This window comes from Macaca fascicularis, chromosome 4 (assembly GCF_037993035.2).
Source record: "Macaca fascicularis isolate 582-1 chromosome 4, T2T-MFA8v1.1".
Taxonomy (NCBI): Eukaryota; Metazoa; Chordata; class Mammalia; order Primates; family Cercopithecidae; genus Macaca; species Macaca fascicularis.
In genome coordinates this window covers 131,778,300-131,793,256 of record NC_088378.1, presented here as the reverse complement: position 1 = coordinate 131,793,256, position 14,957 = coordinate 131,778,300, and the positions used below count along the sequence as shown (strand labels likewise).

General features: G+C 50.0%; 1 protein-coding gene across 21 annotated transcripts in view; it reads left to right on the top strand.

Annotated features, from left to right (window-relative positions):
- Nucleotides 1-14,957, top strand: part of DAAM2 (dishevelled associated activator of morphogenesis 2) — a 114,513-nt gene that overhangs the window by 31,679 nt on the left and 67,877 nt on the right. For 4 of the 21 annotated variants that reach the window (XM_074038141.1, XM_045390814.2, XM_074038145.1 and 1 more), the window contains exon 2: nucleotides 3,368-3,487. The exons of the other annotated variants lie outside the window; for them this stretch is intronic. The gene's annotated coding sequence lies outside the window, so the exon portion shown is untranslated. The remainder of the gene's footprint in view (nucleotides 1-3,367; nucleotides 3,488-14,957) is intronic. 21 annotated transcript variants of the gene reach the window in all.

Here is a 14,957-nt window from a genome sequence, read left to right as displayed (position 1 = left end):
CCAGGTTTGTGTTTCTGTGCAAGTGGGCACCGAGTGGTTTCCTAAAATGATAGTTTTTAACTTTTAATGCTTTGTTTCTCAAACTGGGCTCTACGTTGTGTGCTTCAAAGGCCCAAAGATTAAGGAAGGCTACATCGACCGATTCCATTGCAGGAAGGGAGAGGTGCAGTATGGGTGTCCCAAGAGGAAATGGTTCAACATCCCCCTCTCCTGGGGGATGAAGAAAACTGAGGGGTTTAGGTTGGGGCAAAGCAGCTTGGGGGTTCTGAATCTTCTAACCTCCTGGTCTCCAAGCTCAGGATGGACCTAGGCCAGAGACTCAGAGAGGAACAGGCAAGTCAGGAAAAAGGAAGGCCCCGGAGTTCGGATTGGGGTGCTCTGCTCTGACATAGCATCTCTGACCTCCAGCAAACTTGCTCCTTTCTGGGCCTTTGCAGATGGGACGACTTGTGCCGGGAAGGGGAAGTGCGGGGCCTCCCTGGAACACTTTGCCGCTTCCTCCCAAAGAGGGATGTTTTCTGGTCATTCAGAACTTCTGACCTCTCTTGAGGCCCGGCTGTTAGGTGAGAAGGCCATGGCGTGATCCCTGGTGTAGGGAACTGTGCATGCGACTTGGGCCCCACCACCCTGGGGGCATGCAGGGCTGTATCATGCTAGCCTGGTGCCTTGGCCCTTAGATGGGGCTGGGCAATCAGCCTCCTTTCTGGATCAGATGTCCTGCCAGTCCAGGAGGCTGGAGGCGGCAGACTCAGGACCCCTGCTTCTCCATCCTCTTCCATCTCCTTTCCCTCCTCTCCCTACTGGGGTTTTGGGTCTTGCTGTCATCCCTGCTTTTGAATGATGCTCCATTGTATCTCCACTCTCTGGTTACTGTCCCTCAGCTGGGCTCTGGGTGGTCATTCTGGTCATCTTTTCTCCAGACTCCACTCTACCCTTTTCTGTCTTCTACATTAGGAGTTAGCGAACATCTGCAAAGGTCTTGATAGTAAATATTTCAGCTCTGGGGGCCTTCTGTGCTACACATGAGCAATTTGTTCCTAATTTTATCTCCTCAAGAGCAGGAGTCAATAGAACTTGGCTATCTCTGCAGCCTTCCCTGCCCCCAGCTCCATGCCTGCTGGGCAGTAGGCACTCAGGAAGTATTGCTGGCATAAATCCCAATGACCTCTCCCCATCCCCCTAGAGCCCATGCCCCAGCACGGGGCTTCTTGGGGTCTAGCTGTGCCATTTTGGGAAATCAGGATCTGGTCACCTGTTGGTTGCCGTGGCATCCTGTAGCTAAATCCATCTCCGGCCCTGTAACCTGAACCGGCCCCAGGCCCTGTGCTCCAGGATCGAGTGTCTCTGTTTGTTTTGACATCCCATGTGGGGCATTAGAGATCCAGATTTCAAAGCAAGAATTTTTTCTAGCAGCCGTTGAAGGCCAGGCCCCTGCCAGCTCCCGGGCTCCCATGTTAGCATTTTCAGTTAATTAAGAAAACAAACCCCACATCCCTGACAGGGGTGGTTCTCCCGATTCAGGACAGAGGACTTTGCATCAGCATAGCATGCAGGAGAGGCTGGCCAGCTCCTACAGGCAAGACGAGCTGAGGGAGGCAGATGTTTGAGCTGGAGAGGACCCACTGGTGCCTTCCCAGCAAGAGCAGGTGCCACAGAAGTCGCATGGTTGGGAAGCCAGCTCCGGGCAGGGTCCAGAGCATGGAATTTCTGTTCCTCTTTCCCCTTCCAGGGTGCATTCATCATGGGTGAGGGCGTGGGGAAAGGCCAGCAGGGTGAGAATAGCACGGGGAGACACAAAAAGACTTTCTTGGGACTTGCCAGGCATCCTCTCCAGAGCCAGGTTATCCCAACAGTCTAGCTCCTGGAGGAGAATGATGAGAGGTGACCTGGGGTGGCTTCAGAGGGGCCCAGGTAGCTGACCTGCCAGCCGCCAAGGGGGAGCCTGATCAGAGAGGCTGCTTAGCCATGCAGGGCCTCGGTGTGAATTTAAGAAGGGTCTTTGTTAGGCTGGGTGCGGTGGCTCATGCATGTAATCTCAGCACTTTGGGAGGCCAAGGCGGGAAGATCACCTGAGGTCAGGAGTTTGAAACCAGCCTGGCCAACATGGGGAAACTCTGTCTCTACTAAAAATACAAAAATTAGCCAGGCGTGGTGGCAGGCATCTATAGTCTCAGCTACTGAGGAGACTGAGGCAGGAGAATTGCTTGAACCCGGGAGGCGGAGGTTGCAGTGAGCTGAGATTGCCACTGCAATCCAGCCTGGGCAGCAGAGCGAGACTGTGTTTCAAAACAAAACAAAACAAAAAACAAGGTTGGGGGTTGGGTGGGGGGGACTTTGTTTCTTAAAGGAAACATAGTTAAGCATAATCCTGTAAAGTGGCCCAGCTCTGCCAGTGTGTGTGTGTCGGGCACTGTCCTGAGCCTGGCTGTGCATTCACACACACCATCACCGTCTCACCTGATCACATACTCTCTCTGTGGCACCAGGGATAAGATGTGCCCTTCCCCTGCTCCCGCCATGGCTGTGATTGGGCAGGTGGGAACTGGACTCTGGGAGTGGAGGGAGCAAAAGTGGGACTGGTTTTCTGCAGCCCGATATCTGTACTGAGCGTACTCTCTCCCAGGCGGGCAAGCCCTGCAGGCAGGGTGGGCTCATGCATCTCCTTGGATGTGGGATTCTCTAGCAGTTCACAGCCTGCACACTACATGCAGTGGTCCTGGTACCTCTTGGTTAGAATGGAATAGAAGGGAGACCCAGTCCTGCTCTACCATTGCTAAATGGCCCAGCACACATTATTTGGGCTTTGTGAACCTCTAATTTCTAATGGGAAATGGGGATGAGGTTCACATTTTACGTGTCCCCATGGTGCAGGTGTGTTGGCAAATATGAGATAAGGCATATTTCATGCCTGGTGCAGTGAACCTGGCCTTCCTCCCCTTCAGACATGTGTCTTGGTCCAGCCTGCTGGCTTGGGATGTGGCTGCCTTAAAAGATAGTGGGGAGAAATGATAAACACACGGCTGGCATCTGCTCAGCTCAGGAGAAGAGCCCTGGGGAAGAAGCGATTGTACGGCCTGCTCCTGGTCTCGTATAACTAGTTCAAATAACTGCCAGTTAGTAGCAGAATTTTTTTTATTTTCATTTTACTTTTGAGGGTCTTCTCCTTACCTGCTGGGACTCTGGGGGCTCCCTACCGTGAGTACTTTGTCATTCACAGCACAAGCCCACAGCGAGGGACTGGGGCTATTCTAGGAAAGCAAGTCTCTTAAAAGGTGAGCATCCCTGTGGTGTTCTAAAGCTGGGGAGAAGCCACTTGGGGTTTTGGGGGACTCTCGACTCCTTCTCTTTCTCTCTCTTTCATTTCCAGTGGAATCCTCAGGTAATCGGTTGTGTAGCTGATACGACCAATAACTCCCCTTTCCTGGAGAACATATCCAGTTTGCCTCCTGAGCCTCCTGAAATTCTCGAATCCCTGGACACCAGGCTGGTTTGTTTGCTTTTCTCCTTTTGCCGATGATTTTTTTTCACTTCATGTTAGGACTGTTTGCACACAAAAATTAAGAAAAATGTACATAAAAAATCAGATGTGAAATGTGAAAAAGCATACTAATGGTAGGCAAATAATAATAATTAGTATGCATAGTCACAGGTTTCTGTAACTTCAGCTTGGCAAATCCAAATCTCTTGGAATGACTGTCAGGAGCACCTTCCCTTTTTAAAGAGAAGTTTCTAAGTACTCTCCAGGCTTCAAAGAGAAAATCTGAGGTAAGGAAATCAGGAGAAGTTGGGAATTCATTTCTGGAGTATTTGGGAATATTTAAAGAGAAAGACTGTGTCGCTTGGATCCCAGCAGGGCTCACAATACTTAGGGGAAATATTCATGAATGCATCTTGGCTAAGATTTTTGGAATTTTTAGTTTTTGTTTTTATATTGCACTTTTGTAGTTGTTGTTCCCAGTTCAGTAGAAACTCAGGAGAAACCAGGAAGCAAAGCAGGATTTGTCTGTGACTATTCTATGGTGGGAGAGAGAGTTCTGTGCTGTGAATTTGAGAATTGGGTTCTAGACATGGCTGTGGCATGAGTTTGCTGTGGGTCCTGAGGCAAGTAGCCTGCTTCTTGGACCTCAGCTTTCTTGCCTGCGAAAGGGTCTTGAAATGGTAGCCACCTTCGTTCTCAATATCTTGTGCATCCCAGCAGCTGCGTGAGAGGCCTCCTGCAGATCGTGGAGGAGAAAGGAGGAGTTGAGTCCATTCACACACAGGTGGAGAGTGTGACATCCCAAGAGGGGAAGGCACAGCTATCCAGGAGTTGAAAGGGGTACTCTTTTTCAGAGTCTGATTATTGGGTCTGGGTTTGTGGAATGGTGCTTGTTCTCCCCAGGGAATGGTGGCCCTCACTCACAGCTTGGCTCTGTGCGTGTGGGCTCGTGGAGGTCCCCCTGGGCCTGGTAGGATGCGGAGACCTGGGCTTCAGAAACTGGCTGGAGGATTCTTCTCCCCGACTCTCTTCCTTGGGGTCCTCATGCCTGGATTACTCTTCAGGGTCTCTGTCTTTGTGTGAAGTGTGATACTCCTTGACCCCCTTGGTCTGAGAATGGATTCTCTTAATGGACCAAAGGGGAATTTGGAAAATCCCAAAGCCAGTTTCAGAATTCAAGGGGCATAGACCCTTCATGTCTGAGCCCTGGACTACTTCTCAGGTCATCTCCTTACCAGCTGCCCAAGCTCTGCCTGCCCTGCCGCTGACATTTCTAACTCTTGCCCTCGCCACTACCTGAAGGCTCATACCTGGGGAACGCCTAGCTGTCCTTCAAGACTCAGTCCAAAAATCACCACACCTGTAAAGTCTCTCTAACCCCTCCTCCTCCCCATCAATTTCAGATAGGTAGGGTTCCCTCTCACCTCTGCTCCCACAGGCCTGTCCCTGATGAAGCACTGAGCACAGTGTTTGAAAACCACTGTTCTGTCTGACTGCCACTAGACTATTAGCTTCCAGAATGCAAAGCTCTGACTGGTTCAGTTTTGCATTTCTAGTATGTTTTAGTCCATTTGTGCCAATATTCCACACACTGGGTAATTGATAAACCAAAACAATATTTCTCATGGTTCTGGACTTTGGGAAGTGCAAGATCAAGGTGCCAGCAGGGTTGGCGTCTGGTGAGGGCTGCCCTCTGCTCCTAAGGTGGTGTTTTGTTGCTTCTTAATGAAAAACTGTAAAGAGCATAGGTACTCCTTGCATTTTTGCTATTCATTCATGGAGCCAATATTTCATAAGGACCTACTATGCTTTAGCCCCTGACAGTGGAACTATGCTATGGCTTGCATGTCTGTGTTCCTTCCCTTCCTCTGGAGGGAAAGAACATGACAGAAGGAACGGCAGGGCTAAAAGGGCTTAAGCTAATTGCCTCCAGCACCCCCTGCTTTTTTTTTTTTTTTTTCCGAGACTGATTCTTGCTCTGTCGCCAGGCTGGAGTACAGTAGCGTGATCTTGGCTCACTGCAGCCTCTACCTCCCGGATTCAAGCGATTCTCCTGCCTCAGCCTCCTGAGTGGCTGGGACTATAGGTGCATGCCACCACACCCGGCTAATTTTTGTATTTTTAGTAGAGGTGGGGTTTCACCATGTTGGCCTGGATGGTCTCGATCTCCTGACCTCATGATCTGCCCGCCTCTGCCTCCCGCCCTTTTATAAGACACGAATCCATTCATGAAGGTGGAGCCATCATGACATAATCACTTCCCAAAAAGCCCCACCCTTCACATTATTACAACAAAGATTATGTTTCAACATATGCATTTTGGAGGGAACACAGACATGTGAACCATAACATAGTTCCACTGGCAGGGGCTAACGCATAGTAGGTCTTTATTAAATATTGGCTGCATGAATGAATAGCAGAAATGCAAGGAGAATTTATGCTTTCTACAGTTTTTCTTTAAGAAGGAAGCAAGAATGGTTACTGTTTGGATAATTTACCCAGGGACCAGCTTCACGGGATGGTGTTTAAACAGATAAATCCAATTGGCATCTCTTCCTTGTATACGTTCGTTGACGACAGGGGCCTGGGGAGCAGGCTGCGTGTTCCTGCACATGCGCCTGGGACTGGTTGTGGGTTGCAAGCACAGGATGATCCTGCTTTTCTGTAAATACCGAGCCACAAACATTGGCAGCGACTTTCTGGCCGTTGTCCTCAGTGGTGTGTGATTCTTGCGGCTTTTCCCAGGGTGTACCACAGGAGTGTGACAGTGGTGACCATCGATGGGGAGGCTGGCAGCACTCAGGGTGATGGGCGGAACCCCATGGTTGGTTCCCTCTAAAGATACCCATGTTGGAGGCTGAGTGACACCTTGTTTGGCACCAGTTGGAGAGTTTATAGCCTGTGAAGGTTCTTACACTTACCAAGAGGAAATTGGGCAATAGAAATTTATGTGAATGTCCATGGGATAAGAAAAAAGCAACATGTCCCCAGGTCAGTAGTGATCTTACCTTCAGGGGTTTGTTTATGCGTTGGCACACTCAGACATTTGTACTCAGTGCCTGCCATATATGCCTGTCCTCATTCTAGGGATGCAGACTGAACCTGGTCCCTGCCCTCAGAGGGCTTACTTTCTGGTAACAGGGTTTGAAGATTGGGAGGATGGGAGCTGAAGCTGGCACCCTCCCCAGAGCTGTTCTGAGCTAGCCCCTCAGAAATGGGAAGTATCATTTCTCCATTCATTAGCTCCTCTATTCACCCGCAAGTTGTTGCTGGCCAGAAGCACCTTGGTACCACCCTTCTAGATTTCTCATGCTCCCTCCTTCCCCAGGCTGAGTTAGTGACCCTTCAGCCATACTCTTGTCATTCCCTGTGCAGCTCCACTGAGATACTTCTGCCCACTACCCCGGCCTGCTCACATGTGTACCGCCTTTCCGACTGGGAGCTTTTTGATGATCAGGTCTTAGTTTTATTCACTGCCGCATCCTACAGTGCACAGTGTCTGGCCCAGAGTGGGGTTCATAGATGGTTGTGGAGTGGATGACCATGGGACAATGCTGGGCTCCATTATCATCTCCAGCATTCACACTGAAGCCTGTGCCTGTCTATTTTCGTCTCTTTCTGGGTCAGTCATGGAGAGGCACGGCTCTCAGGGAAGTTGCTGAGAAGCTGGGGCATTGTGAGAAGTTGGAGAAATCTGGGAAGCCACAGGCTGGAGTCCCTGGGCTCTGGTGAGTCCTCTGTGACCGCCATTCCACACACTCCCTGCCAGGGAGGGAGGCAGGTGGGCTTCAGGGTTGACAGAGTGAGGCTCTGAGTCCAGACTGTGCTTGTGCTGAGGCCCACGTCTTCTTCGTCATGAGTGGGGACAAGCGATGCTGACAGACAGACCTACCCCTGCAGCCCTCCAGCTCAGGCAGCGCAGCTGGGCCAGCAGGAGAGCGGGCCGCCTGGGAATAGCTGGGAAGCAAGTCCAGGCCTTGGGCCCACCTCCCCCCAAGGCCAGGATGTGGCGTGGGACCCAGGCCTGCGGAGGTTCCCACCGCTCAGCTCCTGCACTCCCAAATGCTCCAGGCCAGGCAGCATTGCTTAGCAGGAGGGGGTGGCGAGGGGCTCCAGCTGCCTGGGTCAAGACTGCATCAGGACCAGGGCCGCCCTACAGGCACACACCTCTGACATTTAGCCTCCACCTGGATAGCTGCCAGTGGTCCTGCAGCCAAGCCCAGCTTTGCTTGGGGGAGGAGAGTCAGGGATTAACCATTTCAGGCCCTTCCTCCATCAGGCAGAGACTGGTCTTCTTAGGTCAACCATGTACCAAGGACTGGAGTGGGTGTATTTACAAATGTTGCCTCTTTTAATCTTCACATCAATGTGAGGGTGTGGGCATCATCTCCATTTCTCAGATGAGTAAACTAAGGCATGTGGGGAGTTATGTAACTTGCCTAAGTCTACACAGTTAGTAAGTTTCATATATTCCTTCTTTATTACAAGGGCCTATTATGCACCAAGTAGTAATTCTAGTCACTGAGGATACAGCAATGAATGAAGGACAAAAATGCCCCATGGAATATACATTCTTGTGGGAGGGATAATAAATACATGGGATGTATAGTCTCTCAGATGGTGATAAGTCTATATGGAAAATGAAGGAAAGGGAGATGGGAGGTGCTGGGAGTGGGGCTGCTATTTCAGATGCCCTTGAAAGACCTCATTGAGAGGGTGGGAGTTATTCACACTTAGTGCTGAATAGGTGCCTGGTGCTACCCTAATTGTTGTACCTGACTCACTAAATTAATCCCCACAATTAATCCCCACAATCTTTGAGGCAGATTACTATTATTATTCTCATTTTCACATGGGGAAACTGAGGCACAGGGAGGTTAAGTAACTTGCCAAAGATGACACAGCAGATGAGAAGCAGCTCTGGAATTTGCACCCAGGAAGTCTAACTCCTGAGTTCTGGTTCTTAACTTGTGTGTGGTACTGCCAGGGCCACAAAGACAGTAAATGGGTGGGAATGTCAAGAGGCTTGTAAGACCCCACCTGAACAGTCCAGGTCCGTGGCCTGGGGGGGCAGGCATGCTGAGGGACAGGTGCACTAGGGGGCAGGTGCACTGTGGGGACAGGAGCACTGGGGGGGCAGGTGCACTGGGGGGCAGGTGCAGTGCAGAGTAGGTGCACCGGGGAGGCAGGCATACTGGGGGGACAGGTACACTGCGGGGAGAGGTACACTGTGGGGACAGGTGTACTGCGGGAGTAGATGCACTGGGGGAACAGGTGTACTGGGGTACACTAGGGGGGCAGGTGCACTGGTGCTCACTCTTCTGCAGCTCTCTTGGTGAGGAAAGGGTAGAGGGGCCAACAGGTCAGTTGCAATTAAACCTGGATGAAAGTGGGGCTTGACTAGTTTGTGTCGAATAAGGAGAGGATGAACTCCCCAGTGAGGGGGTCCCAGAGGCTGCCCGTCTCCCCTCTCCTCCTATGCCAGCCAGCCTCCCTGAGCCCTCCGAGGACTCAGATCTGAAACAAAAGTGGGACTATTTTTTGCTCTTGTCCTCTTCTTCCCTTCCTTTTGTCTATCTGGGAATAACCCACTTGGTGGTGATGATGATGATGACATAATAGCAGCTCATATTTATTGAAAACTTACTAAACTGGGTGGTGAAAATGAATAATGACTCCCAGCTGTGCAGGAAAAAGTAATTGATTCTTATAATGGATAATTTGCAATGAAAAACTTAGTGTGAAAAATAAAGGTACTTTAGTCTCTGATTTAAATGAGTTGCTTTGGAGCAAGGTCCCATCAAGTTGAAATTCAAACTTCCTGTGAGGGCAGCTCCCAGTGCCCCTCCCCTGTATGGTCTGGCTTCCTGGGGAAGCTCCAGTATTTTCCTGGTGACCAGGGAAGGGCCTGGGGGCTGCAGGGTTTCTGCAGATCTCCACGGAGCTGTACCTTGCTCTCTGCTGCTTGGGCCTCTGTGCTGAACTCCACTGAAGGGGCCAGGTCTCGTCCTGTCCCCAGGGCCTCTGAGGGTAGACTTGGCACCCACTGCTGAAGCTTAGGGCTTCCTCAGGCCCCTGGCTCTGCAGAACATCCACCCACTCCTGGAGGACCCAAGTGTCCAGTGGCTGCTCTGGGATGTGAGGATTCTAAATGGGTGGGCCCGAGGGCAGCCCCCAGGTAATTTTCTCAGCTGTCACCAGCCATATTTGCTCAGAACTGGGCTTAGGCAGGGTTTCTTCAAGGAGCGTGACCTTTCCCCAACCCTGCACCCCATTCTGAAATTCTCCAAGTCATTGGGTTATTTCTAATGACACCGCAAACCACCCCACTCCTCTCTTCTCTGGAGGTGGGGAAGGAAGTGGAATCCTGGGCATTTACTTTCTTTTCTTCCTAGTACTAGAAAGATTTTCTTTTTCTTCTTCTTTTTCTTTCTTCTCCTTCTCCTCCTCCTCTTCCTCCTTCTCCTCCTCCTCTTCCTCCTTCTCCTCCCTCTCCTCCTCCTTCTCCTCCCTCTCCTCCACCTCCTCCTCCTTCTCCTCCCTCTCCTCCTCCTTGTCTTCCTCCCTCTCCTCCTCCTTGTCCTCCTCCCTCTCCTCTTCCTCCCTCTCCTCCTCCTCCTCCCTCTCCTCCACCTCATCCTCCTTCTCTCCCTCTCCTCCACCTTCTCCTCCCTCTCCTCCACCTTCTCCTCCCTCTCCTCCACCTTCTCTTCCCTCTCCTCCTCCTTCTCCTCTTCCTTCTCCTCCTCCTTCTCCTTCTCCTCCTTCTCCTTCCCTTCCCTCCTCCTTGATGGAGTCTCGCTCTGTCGCCCAGGCTGGAATGCAGTGCTGCAATCTCAGCTCACTACAACCTCTGCCTCCCAGGTTCAAGTGACTCTTCTGCCTCAGCTTCCCAAGTCGCTGAGATTACAAGCCACATCTGGCTAATTTTTTTTTGTATTTTTATTAGAGACAGAGTTTCACCATGTTGGCTGGGTTGGTCTTGAACTCCTGACCTCAAGTGATCTGCCTACCTCGGCCTCCCAAAGTGCTGGGATTACAGGCTTGAGCCACTGTGCACGGACTATAAAGGTTTTCTATTGCCCTGTCCTGTCTAGAGGAGACATCATTGCCTCGTATCAACTGTTCCTCCCTCTATGCGCCATTTTGTTCTGGAAGCTATCAGTCTTCTTTTCCCAGGGAAAACAAGGTCCTGGCTTAGCTCTGATATTAGAATTGTACAAGAAAAAATGAAAAGGAAAAATGAAACACTGGCATTTTCCAGAGGCAAATATGTTGGGAAATTTTTAAACTATTTTCCTTGTGAAATCCTCTGTATCTGACAAGCAGTGCTATGCCTGAATTCTCACCCAGTCCTCACTACTACCTTGGGGTTAGGTCCTGTCATAGTCTCTACAGATGAAGGAGGTAAGACTTAGAGAAGTCAAGCAGCTTTCCCACAGTCTTGCAGCTTGTTAGTGGCAGAGCCAAGTTTAGAATCTAAAAATTCTGGATTCTTGACCCCGTCGTATGCCTAAGGCTTTTGCTGCTTCTCAGAAACGAGTCTTGGGGTAATGGTTCTTTAGCACTCAGTGACGTGTGATGTAGCGCCTTGAATAATGTACAACATCCCCCAGAGAAATGGGTATGGGTTTCAGTTGGCTCCACCAGGGGTAAATATAAGGGCATACCTCTTATATTGTCATAGGATATCTCATTTCAGATTTAGAGAGGGGCTTGCTGGTTTTCAAATTCCCCCATTTGTATGCATGTGACTACCTACATCCTTCTTTTTTCACTCATTTTGACTGTGACTTTTCCACAAACTGTTTGGGTGACTGCACTGGGGAAAAAGTGTGATGTGGACATCCTTCAACTCCACTCTGCTTCCCTAGTGAAAGAGGCCTTTGATTTGCAGCTGTAGCTCCTGTTTGCCGAGCCTGGTACAGCCCTGACTCTCAGTTCTCAAGTTGGCCAAAGCCCTGCCCTTTTCTGTCTGCTAGGAGCTGTTGAGGATCATGTGCGACATTTGAAAACTCAGCTCTGGTTTCACTTGCACTGGAGTTGAAAGGCCAAGGGGGTATCTGGGCACCACCTACAAATAGTCAGGGGGAAATAAACTCCCACTTTATGTTTTAAGCTTTTATTACATAATCAGCATCATGCTGTTGGTGTTATAATATTGACTGTATATAAGAGGAAGGAGAAAATTCAGCCATAATCACACCACATGCATTTGGATTCACATTTCCAAAAGCTCCAATGCCCTGGGAATTCTGAGATGGAGGGCAGGGAAAGGAAGGGAGAAAAATCAATGAGAAGTGATTAAGGTGACCTGAAGTGGCAGGAGCCAAGCCAACGCACAGGCTCAGTTTCAGACTCACTTTCCCTTAAGACAGAGCTCTGGCATTGTCTTCCCCAGGAAGCCTTCCCTGGTGTCCTCCTTGTCAACAGCCAGCCTATCAGGTGCCTCTCTCCACCCACACCACAATGCCTTACTTGGGTCACTGTGTGCTTCCCGCATTGTGTCATGACTATCTGTTTATGTGCATGACTCTCCCACTGGACTGTGAGCTCCAGGTGCTCAGGAATGTATTTTGTTCATCTCTTTATCTCTGGTGCCTGGCACATCTGAACAAGCCCAGAAATGCTGGTTGACATGGTCATAAGGTAAGATGCTGGACATAGAGGTCCAGGCAGTGACTAAAGATGGCATGCATTTAGACTCAGACAAATTTCTAAAGTCTGCAGGGTGGAGAACAGCATGGGGTCATGAAGTGTGTTATCCATGTATGATACAGTATGTTTTATTTTATGTGTTTTCTGTGTGTAAAAGAGAGAGCAGGAAGATTTGACAGTGTCCCACCAGTGGCTGGGAGATCTCTTCTCATGTTAGAAGAGACTTGATGAACATGAGCTGGGGTTCTATTTTTTCCTTATGACAATATGAGCTCCAAACTCTGGGCTCCAAATCTAGTGCTCTCTTCTTTAGCCTGCAGGAGGGCAGGGACTATGTCTTTTCTCATATTGGTGCCAGGTCACAGAGTTGGTGCTCAGAGAACATTTGTGGAATGAGTGGCTGAAGGAATGAACAAACATATGGAGGAAGGAACTCTTGCCATCCAGTGAGATTCATCAGGGAAGGCTTGAGGGGATACGCATTGAGTGTGGCTATGAAAGAGGCAGGGGCATGGGTTGGCGAAGATGCAAAGAGGACTCTGTGGTTGAGTGGTTGGAAGAAGGCTGTTGGTACCCCTCTTGGTGCCCACCCTAATGAGATGGCCAGGCTGATGCTGACTTGGAAGGACCTTGTCTTGAGAAGGGGAGGTTGGGGAACTGAGGGAAGTCATACAAAGACAGGCCCAGAGATGGTTTCCCCCTTATATTCTTCTTCCTTTCCTCCAGAACTTGGAGGCATTGCTAAGATTCCTTGAATCCCCAGGGCAGGGTTGGGGGTGGGGTGGTTGGGGGGACAGTTGTAACAAATGAGTCCGGACACAGGCATGTGGAGTGTGGCCCAGAGAAAAGGGGAGGAGGGGAAACATGGATTGCAAGCTTGGAGAGAAGGAAGTTCTATTTTGGGTGACTTTAAATCCCAGCCCCTCTGCCGGCCAGATTCGCAGCAGACCAACCCTCTCTGCACAAGATTCCCTCATTCTCAGTTCTGTGCACTTGCTTTGGCTCATGTCGCTTTGGCTCATGTTTGGTTCTGTGCACTTGCTTTGGCATTTTAGCTCATGTCGCTGCATCCTTTAAGACTTAGTTCATTCATACTTTGGTGTTGTATCTCTTGGTATTCTTGCCTGCATCTAAAACCTTCCCCCAGCCTTCCAGTCTTCTTAAAGAAGTCATCCCTAAATAACAGCAGCAAAAATGACATCTACAGTTTATCCACATTTCTACTACGGGCCATGCACCACCCTGGGTGCCTTATGTGTCCTTCTTCAACTCACAAGAAAAACGTGAGGTCATTATTACTGTGATCTCTAGTTGACAAATGAAGACACTGAGCCCAAGAGAGGTCAAGTAAACCAGGCAAGGTCATATTGTTGGTGACAAAGCTGTACCTAGAACCCAGGTATGCCTAACTCCAAAGCCCCATTGTCATCTATTCTCATAGCTACAGAGCCTTCTCTCTAAATCAGAAACTCTGGGGTGGGGCCCAGCAATCTGCATTTTAACAAGCCCTCCAGGAAATTCTGATGCAGGATGAAGCTCGAGAATGGCTGCTTTGGCTGATCTGGCTCCAAACTGGCTGCAAACCTCCAAGTCCACCCTAAATTGGGGGAAAGCCCATTTGTTAACTGCCGTTACTCAGCCTTACTATTCTATTTACTAGCTCTGGACATAGGGCAAGATACTCAAGTTTCCTGAGCCCTTGTTTCCCTGGTTGTAAAATAGGAACAATTCCAACTCTTCTAGAGGCACTGCCCTGGTGTCTGGTTTCCAAGAGATCTTCTGTGAGTGACTGTCAGTACTCAGCACCTTAGCATCACCTGGAGAACTTTCACAAAATATTAATGCCCACTCCCTCCCTTCTCGGACTAAGTCAGCATCTCTGGGAGTGGGCCTGGGGCATGAGTAGCTCTGATGTGCATGTGGGTGGAGAACCCTGCTGCCCGCTCTCAGGCTTCTCCCTCCCAATCACTTCCTCAAGGGAAGAGCCAAGGCGTCTCCAACTGGTGACTCTCAAAGAAGTATGAGCTGGGCCTGCCAACTGCTTCCCCCATCTCTCTTGGATCTGCCACCTGCAGGGTGGGTGCATCTGGCCGGCTCTTGGCCGTGAGCTCAGGAGCTTGCTCCTATGGGGAGGTCCGTGGTCCCCATCCTATGCCAGTGATTGGATGTGTGAATTGGCCTCATTCATGAGTGGAATATTAGGAGTGCATTTGGCCGGTAAAGCCACTTCCTCCCAACAACTCTATCAGAAACATAGCTGCTATTCTCATACTCCTGACCTCAGGTGATCCACCTACTTCAGCCTCCCAAAGTGCTGACAATTATGACGAAACCCCGTCTCTACTAAAAATACAAAAATTAGCCAGGCATGGTGGCACGCACCTGTAATCCCAGCTACTCTGGAGGCTGAGACAGACAGAATTGCTTGAACGCGGGAGGCAGAGGTTGCAGTGAGCCGAGATCGCGCCATTGCACTCCAGCCTGGGCAACAAGAGTGAAACTCCATCTCACACACACACACAAAAAAGATGCCATTTTGACCTCTATCAGGGGCTTCATGCGTCTGTTTCTCAATTGGTCCTGAACTTGAGCATGAAGGGGAAACTTGTATGTATGGCCCCTACAAAACCCCAATGCCATATATTTTATGGAGTTATTGCTGAATTTAATGAGATGGCATATTCAAGCCATCTAGTTAGTTGGTTGTCAGTAAATGTTTGCTGCACCAGAATCAAAACAGGCCCCCTCTGATCAGCCCTATACTCTCCCTGTGGGATGGACCTCCCAGCCTCAAACCACCTCTACCGCCAGCCCATGCCTG